The sequence below is a fragment of the Pleurodeles waltl genome, chromosome 6, assembly GCF_031143425.1.
Source record: "Pleurodeles waltl isolate 20211129_DDA chromosome 6, aPleWal1.hap1.20221129, whole genome shotgun sequence".
NCBI classification, from domain to species: domain Eukaryota; kingdom Metazoa; phylum Chordata; class Amphibia; order Caudata; family Salamandridae; genus Pleurodeles; species Pleurodeles waltl.
The window spans coordinates 81,168,850-81,177,435 of NC_090445.1; the positions used below are offsets into that span (position 1 = coordinate 81,168,850).

The 8,586-nt window shown below is 51.5% G+C and overlaps 1 non-coding gene across 1 annotated transcript; it reads left to right on the forward strand.

The window, feature by feature from the left end:
• The first annotated feature begins 2,842 nt into the window (after positions 1-2,842).
• Positions 2,843-2,915, forward strand: TRNAK-CUU (transfer RNA lysine (anticodon CUU)). Its single transcript has one exon. It is a non-coding gene; the product is annotated as a tRNA-Lys (tRNA).
• The last annotated feature ends 5,671 nt before the right edge of the window (positions 2,916-8,586 follow it).

Sequence of the window (8,586 nt, forward strand, 5' to 3'; positions counted from 1 at the left end):
TATGTCGACAGCAGGATTTGATCACAGAACTGGGGAAGATACTGCTTTTGAATGTGGTGCTTTACACTGCTCAGCCATTCCGGCAGCCTTCGGAACATGGCTCTGGAGGCTGACTGCCACCTCGTGAAACAGGGAGCGTTCACACTGTTCTCTACTGGACATTTAAGTATGTGCCCAGAGACAGGTTGAGAGGACAGATGCATGTATGTACCAGAGTGAGCTCCAGAGAGTCTGATGAGGACATAAGACTGGGGTAGAGCGAGAGATGGAGAAAGAGAAAGGTGCCTGTGTCGAGTCAGCAGCAGAGAAAATGAAACAAAGGGGCCTCCTGGGATAACCACACACTACTTCCTCACAAAGAACACACAGAGGGTGTGTGAAATGTCATAGGCACAGCAGCCCGGCTAGCTCAGTCGGTAGAGCATGAGACTCTTAATCTCAGGGTTGTGGGTTCGAGCCCCACGTTAGGTGTGATGCTTTTTAAAGGCTACTCCATTTTCGGGTTTAACATAAACTCTCACCTTTTTCAGATATTTCGCTGAAGCTTAAAACTACACACACACACATACTGCAGTTTGCCTCACGATTCCCACAGGTCTCCACACAACGCAGCACTTCCCGCCCTGGGAGGCGCCGCTGGGAGCGGTCCTAGGCCGAGCCTTTCCTGCGCCCTTTCCTATCCTGAGCCGCCCGTGCTTACAGCGAACTCGGAGTCCGCTCCGGTCCGTCCTGTCCCCTCCCATCCTTTCAAAAAGAGGAGTTTAATGTCTCATCCCTGCTGGTGTTATGATTAAAGTAGGTATGAAAACTACTTTATGTCGGCAGCGGGATCTGATCACAGGACTGGGGAAGATACTGCTCTTGAATGTGGCGCCTTACACCGCTCGGCCATTCCGGCAGCCTCCGGAGCACAGCTCTGGAGGCTGACTGCCACCCCGCGAAACAGGGAGCGTTCACACTGTTCTCTACTGGACATTTAAGTATGTGCCCAGAGACAGGTTGAGAGGACAGATGCATGTATGTACCAGAGTGAGCTCCAGAGAGACTGATGGGGACATAAGACTGGGGTAGAGCGAGAGATGGAGAAAGAGAAAGGTGCCTGTGTCGAGTCAGCAGCAGACAAAATGAAACAAAAGGGCCTCCTGGGATAACCACACACTACTTCCTCACAAAGAACACACAGAGGGTGTGTGAAATGACATAGGCACAGCATCCTGGCTAGCTCAGTCGGTAGAGCATGAGATTCTTAATCTCAGGGTTGTGGGTTCGAGCCCTACGTTGGGCGTGATGCTTTTTAAAGGCTTCTACATTTTCGGGTTTAACGTTAACTCTCACCTTTTTCAGATATTTCGCTAAGGCTTAAAACTACACACACACACACATCCTTTAGTTTCCTCACGATTCCCACAGGACTCCACACAACGCAGCACTTCCCGCCCTGGGAGGCGCCGCTGGGAGCGGTCCTAGGCCGAGCCTTTCCTGCGCCCTTTCCTAGCCTGAGCCACCTGTGCTTACAGCGAGCTCGGAGTCCGCTCCGGTCCGTCCTGTCCACCCCCATCCTTTCAAAAAGAGGAGTTTTACGGTCTCATCCCCGCTGGTTTTATGATTAAAGTAGGTATGAAAACTACTTTATGTCGACAGCAGGATTTGATCACAGAACTGGGGAAGATACTGCTTTTGAATGTGGTGCTTTACACCGCTCAGCCATTCCAGCAGCCTTCGGAACATGGCTCTGGAGGCTGACTGCCACCTCGTGAAACAGGGAGCGTTCACACTGTTCTCTACTGGACATTTAAGTATGTGCCCAGAGACAGGTTGAGAGGACAGATGCATGTATGTACCAGAGTGAGCTCCAGAGAGTCTGATGAGGACATAAGACTGGGGTAGAGCGAGAGATGGAGAAAGAGAAAGGTGCCTGTGTCGAGTCAGCAGCAGAGAAAATGAAACAAAGGGGCCTCCTGGGATAACCACACACTACTTCCTCACAAAGAACACACAGAGGGTGTGTGAAATGTCATAGGCACAGCAGCCCGGCTAGCTCAGTCGGTAGAGCATGAGACTCTTAATCTCAGGGTCGTGGGTTCGAGCCCCACGTTAGGTGTGATGCTTTTTAAAGGCTACTCCATTTTCGGGTTTAACATAAACTCTCACCTTTTTCAGATATTTCGCTGAAGCTTAAAACTACACACACACACATACTGCAGTTTGCCTCACGATTCCCACAGGTCTCCACACAACGCAGCACTTCCCGCCCTGGGAGGCGCCGCTGGGAGCGGTCCTAGGCCGAGCCTTTCCTGCGCCCTTTCCTATCCTGAGCCGCCCGTGCTTACAGCGAACTCGGAGTCCGCTCCGGTCCGTCCTGTCCCCCCCCATCCTTTCAAAAAGAGGAGTTTAATGTCTCATCCCTGCTGGTGTTATGATTAAAGTAGGTATGAAAACTACTTTATGTCGACAGCGGGATCTGATCACAGGACTGGGGAAGATACTGCTCTTGAATGTGGCGCCTTACACCGCTCGGCCATTCCAGCAGCCTCTGGAGCACAGCTCTGGAGGCTGACTGCCACCCCGCGAAACAGGGAGCGTTCACACTGTTCTCTACTGGACATTTAAGTATGTGCCCAGAGACAGGTTGAGAGGACAGATGCATGTATGTACCAGAGTGAGCTCCAGAGAGACTGATGGGGACATAAGACTGGGGTAGAGCGAGAGATGGAGAAAGAGAAAGGTGCCTGTGTCGAGTCAGCAGCAGAGAAAATGAAACAAAGGGGCCTCCTGGGATAACCACACACTACTTCCTCACAAAGAACACACAGAGGGTGTGTGAAATATCATAGGCACAGCAGCCCGGCTAGCTCAGTCGGTAGAGCATGAGACTCTTAATCTCAGGGTCGTGGGTTCGAGCCCCACGTTGGGCGTGATGCTTTTTAAAGGCTTCTCCTTTTTCGGGTTTAACATTAACTCTCACCTTTTTCAGATATTTTGCTGAGGCTTAAAAATACACAAACACACATCCTGCAGTTTGCCTCACGATTCCCACAGGACTCCACACAACGCAGCACTTCCCGCCCTGGGAGGCGCCGCTGGGAGCGGTTCTAGGCCGAGCCTTTCCTGCGCCCTTTCCTAGCCTGAGCCGCCCGTGCTTACAGTGAGCTCGGAGTCCGCTCCGATCCATCCTGTCCCCCCCCATCCTTTCAAAAAGAGGAATTTAAAGTCTCTTCCCTGCTGGTGTTATGATTAAAGTAGGTATGAAAACTACTTTAGGTCAGCAGCGGGATTAGATCACAGGACTGGGGAAGATACTGCTCTTGAATGTGGCACCTTACACCGCTCGGCCATTCCGGCAGCCTTAAGATCACAGCTCTGGAGGCTGACTGCCATCTCGCGAAACAGTGAGAGTTCACACTGTTCTCTACTGGACATTTAAGTATGTGCCCAGAGACAGGTTGAAAGGACAGATGCATGTATGTACCAGAGTGAGCTCCAGAAAGACTGATGGGGACATAAGACTGGGGTAGAGCGAGAGATGGAGAAAGAGAAAGGTGCCTGTGTCGAGTCAGCAGCAGAGAAAATGAAACAAAGGGGCCTCCTGGGATAACCACACACTACTTCCTCACAAAGAACACACAGAGGGTGTGTGAAATGACATAGGCACAGCATCCCGGCTAGCTCATTCGGTAGAGCATGAGACTCTTAATTGCAGGGTTGTGGGTTTGAGCCCAACGTTGGGCATGATGCTTTTTAAAGGCTTCTCCATTTTCGGGTTTAACATTAACTCTCCCCTTTTTTAGATATTTCGCTGAGGCTTAAAACTACACACACACACACACATCCTGCAGTTTCCCTCACGAATCCCACAGGACTCCACACAATGCAGCACTTCCCGCCCTGGGAGGCGCTGCTGGGAGTGGTCCTAGTCCGAGCCTTTCCTGCGCCCTTTCCTAGCCTGAGCCGCCCGTGCTTACAGCGAGCTCGGAGTCCGCTCCGATCCATCCTGTCCCCCCACATCCTTTCAAAAAGAGGAATTTAAAGTCTCTTCCCTGCTGGTGTTATGATTAAAGTAGGTATGAAAACTACTTTATGTCAGCAGCGGGATTAGATCACAGGACTGGGGAAGATACTGCTCTTGAATGTGGCGCCTTACACCGCTCGGCCATTCCGGCAGCCACTGGAACAAGGCTCTGGAGGCTGACTGCCACCTTGCGAAACAGGGAGAGTTCACACTGTTCTCTACTGGACATTTAAGTATGTGCCCAGAGACAGGTTGAGAGGACAGAGGCATGTACGTACCAGAGTGAGCTCCAGAGAGACTGATGAGGACATAAGACTGGGGTAGAGCGAGAGATGGAGAAAGAGAAAGGTGCCTGTGTCGAGTCAGCAGCAGAGAAAATGAAACAAAGGGGCCTCCTGGGATAACCACACACTACTTCCTCACAAAGAACACACAGAGGGTGTGTGAAATAACATAGGCACAGCAGCCCGGCTAGCTCAGTCGGTAGAGTATGAGACTCTTAATCTCAGGGTCTTGGGTTTGAGCCCCACGTTGGGTGTGATGCTTTTTTAAAGGCTTCTCCATTTTCGGGTTTAACATTAACTCTCACCTTTTTCAGATATTTCGCTGAGGCTTAAAACTACACACACACACATCCTGCAGTTTGCCTCACGATTCCCAAAGGACTCCACACAACGCAGCACTTCCTGCCCAGGGAGGCGCCGCTGGGAGTGGTCCTAGGCCGAGCCTTTCCTGCGCCCTTTCCTAGCCTGAGCCGCCCGTGCTTACAGCGAGCTCGGAGTCCGCTCCGCTCCGTCCTGTCCCCCCCCATCCTTTCAAAAAGAGGAGTTTAAGGTCTCATACCCGCTGGTGTTATGATTAAAGTAGGTATGAAAACTACTTTATGTCGACAGCCGGATTTGTTCACAAGACTGGGGAAGATACTGCTCTTGAATGTGGCGCCTTACACCGCTCGGCCATTCGGCAGCCTCCAGAACACAGCTCTGGAGGCTGACTGCCACCTCGCGAAACAGGGAGAGTTCACACTGTTCTCTACTGGACATTTAAGTATGTGCCCAGAGACAGGTTGAGAGGACAGATGCATGTATGTACCAGATTGAGCTCCAGAGAGACTGATCGGGACATAAGACTGGGGTAGGGCGAGAGATGGAGAAAGAGAAAGGTGCCTGTGTCGAGTCAGCAGCAGAAAAAATGAAACAAAGGGGCCTCCTGGGATAACCACACACTACTTCCTCACAAAGAACACACAGAAGGTGTGTGAAATGACATAGGCACAGCAGTCTGGCTAGCGCAGTGGGTAGTGCATGAGACTCTTAATTTCAGGGTTGTGGGTTCGAGCCCCATGTTGGGCGTGATGCTTTTTAAAGGCTTCTCCTTTTTCGGGTTTAACATTAACTCTCACCTTTTTCAGATATTTCGCTGAGGCTTAAAACTACACACACAAGCATCCTGCAGTTTGCCTCACGATTCCCATAGGACTCCACACAACGCAGCACTTCCCGCCCTGGGAGGCGCCGCTGGGAATGGTCCTAGGCCGAGCCTTTCCTGCGCCCTTTCCTAGCCTGAGCCGCCTGTGCTTACAGCGAGCTTGGAGACCGCTCCGGTCCGTCCTGTCCCCCCCATCCTTTCAAAAAGAGGAGTTTAAGGTCTCATCCTCGCTGGTGTTATGATTAAAGTAGGTATGAAAACTACTTTATGTCGGCAGCGGGATTTGATCACGGGACTGGGAAAGATACTGCTCTTGAATGTGGCACCTTACACCGCTCGGCCATTCCGGCAGCCTCCAGAACATGGCTCTGGAGGCTGACTGCCACCTCGTGAAACAGGGAGCGTTCACACTGTTCTCTACTGGACATTTAAGTATGTGCCCAGAGACAGGTTGAGAGGACAGATGCATGTATGTACCAGAGTGAGCTCCAGAGAGACTGATGGGGACATAAGACTGGGGTAGAGCGAGAGATGGAGAAAGAGAAAGGTGCCTGTGTCGAGTCAGCAGCAGAGAAAATGAAACAAAGGGGCCTCCTGGGATAACCACACACTACTTCCTCACAAAGAACACACAGAGGGTGTGTGAAATAACAAAGGCACAGCAGCCCGGCTAGCTCAGTAGGTAGAGCATGAGAATCTTAATCTCAGGGTTGTGGGTTCGAGCCCCACGTTGGGTGTGATGCTTTTTAAAGGCTTCTCCATTTTCGGGTTTAACATTAACGCTAACCTTTTTCAGATATTTCGCTGAGGCTTAAAACTACACACACACACATCCTGCAGTTTGCCTCACGATTCCCACAGGACTCCACACAACGCAGCACTTCCCGCCCTGGGAGGCACCGCTGGGAGTGGTCATGGCCGAGCCTTTCCTGCTCCCTTTCCTAGCCTGAGCCGCCCGTGCTTACAGAGAGCTCGGACACCGCTCCTGTCCGTCCTGTCCCGCCCCCCCTTCCCATCCTTTCAAAAAGAGGAGTTTAAAGTCTCATCCCCGCTGGTGTTATGATTAAAGTAGGTATGAAAACTACTTGGCAGGCAGTGGGATTTGATCACAGGACTGGGGAAGATACTGCTCTTGAATGTGCACCTTACACCGCTCGGCCATTCCGGCAGCCTCCGGAACATGGCTCTGGAGGCTGACTGCCACCTCGCGAAACAGGGAGAGTTCACACTGTTCTCTACTGGACATTTAAGTATGTGCCTGTAGGAGGCTGGACTGGCTTGTAGTGAGTACCAAGGGGTACTTGCACCTTGCACCAGGCCCAGTTATCCCTTATTAGTGTATAGGGTGTCTAGCAGCTTAGGCTGATAGATAATGGTAGCTTAGCAAAGCAGCTCAGGCTGAACTAGGAGACGTGTGAAGCTACTACAGTACCACTTAGTGTCATATGCACAATATCATAAGAAAACACAATACACAGTTATACTAAAAATAAAGGTACTTTATTTTTATGACAATATGCCAAAGTATCTTAGAGTGTACCCTCAGTGAGAGGATATGAAATATACACAAGATATATATACACAATAGCAAAAATATGCAGTATAGACTTAGAAAATAGTGCAAACAATGTATAGTTACAATAGGATGCAATGGGGAAATATAGGGATAGGGGCAACACAAACCATATACTCCAGAAGTGGAATGCGAACCACTAATGGACCCCAAACCTATGTGACCTTGTAGAGGGTCGCTGGGACTATTAGAAAATAGTGAGAGTTAGCAAAATAACCCACCCCAAGACCCTGAAAAGTGAGTGCAAAGTGCACCAAAGTTCCCCTAAGGACAAAATAGTCGTGTTAGAGGGAGAATGCAAGGAAAACACAAATCAGCAATGCAACAACGATGGATTCCTGTCTGAAGGTACCTGTGGAAGAAGGGGACCAAGTCCAAAAGTCACAAGCAGCTCGGAGATGGGCAGATGCCCAAGAAATGCCAGCGGTTGGTGCAAAGAAGCTCTTACTAGGCTGAAGAACTGTGAATACTGCAGGAACGACAAGGGCTAGAGACTTCCCCTTTGGAGGATGGATCCCCCACGCCTTGGAGAGTCGTGCAGAAGTGTTTTCCCGCCGGATGGACGCCAACAAGCCTTGCTACACGCAAATCGTGCGTTTGGCGTTTTTGGACGCTGCTGGGGCCCAGGAGGGACCAGGAGGTCGCAAATTGGACCTGCAGAGAGAGGGGACGTCGAGCAAGACAAAGAGCCCTCACTGAAGCAGGTAGCACCCGGAGAAGTGCCAGAAACAGGCACTACGAGGATGCGTGAAACGGTGCTCGCCGAAGTTGCACAAAGGAGTCCCACGTCGCCGGAGACCAACTTAGAAAGTCGTGCAATGCAGGTTAGAGTGCCGTGGACCCAGGCTTGGCTGTGCACACAGGATTTCCGCCGGAAGTGCACAGGGGCCGGAGAAGCTTGCAAAGTCGCGGTTCCCAGCAATGCAGCCCAGCGAGGTGAGGCAAGGACTTACCTCCACCAAACTTGGGCTGAAGAGTCACTGGACTGTGGGGGTCACTTGGACGGTGTCGCTGGATTCGAGGGACCTCGCTCGTCGTGCTGAGAGGAGACCCAAGGGACCGGAGATGCAGCTTTTTGGTGCCTGCGGTTGCAGGGGGAAGATTCCGTCGACCCACGGGAGATTTCTTCGGAGCTTCTGGTGCAGAGAGGAGGCAGACTACCCCCACAGCATGCACAAGCAGGAAAACAGTCGAGAAGGCGGCAGGATCAGCGTTACAGAGTTGCAGTAGTCGTCTTTGCAACTATGTTGCAGGGTTGCAGGCTTCCAGCGCGGTCAGCGGTCGATTCCTTATCAGAAGGTGAAGAGGGAGATGCAGAGGAACTCGGCTGAGCTCATGCATTCGTTATCTAAAGTTTCCCCAGAGACAGAGACCCTAAATAGCCAGAAAAGAGGGTTTGGCTACCTAGGAGAGAGGAAAGGCTACTAACACCTGAAGGAGCCTATCAGCAGGAGTCTCTGACGTCACCTGGTGGCACTGGCCACTCAGAGCAGTCCAGTGTGCCAGCAGCACCTCTGTTTCCAAGATGGCAGAGGTCTGGAGCACACTGGAGGAGCTCTGGACACCTCCCAGGGGA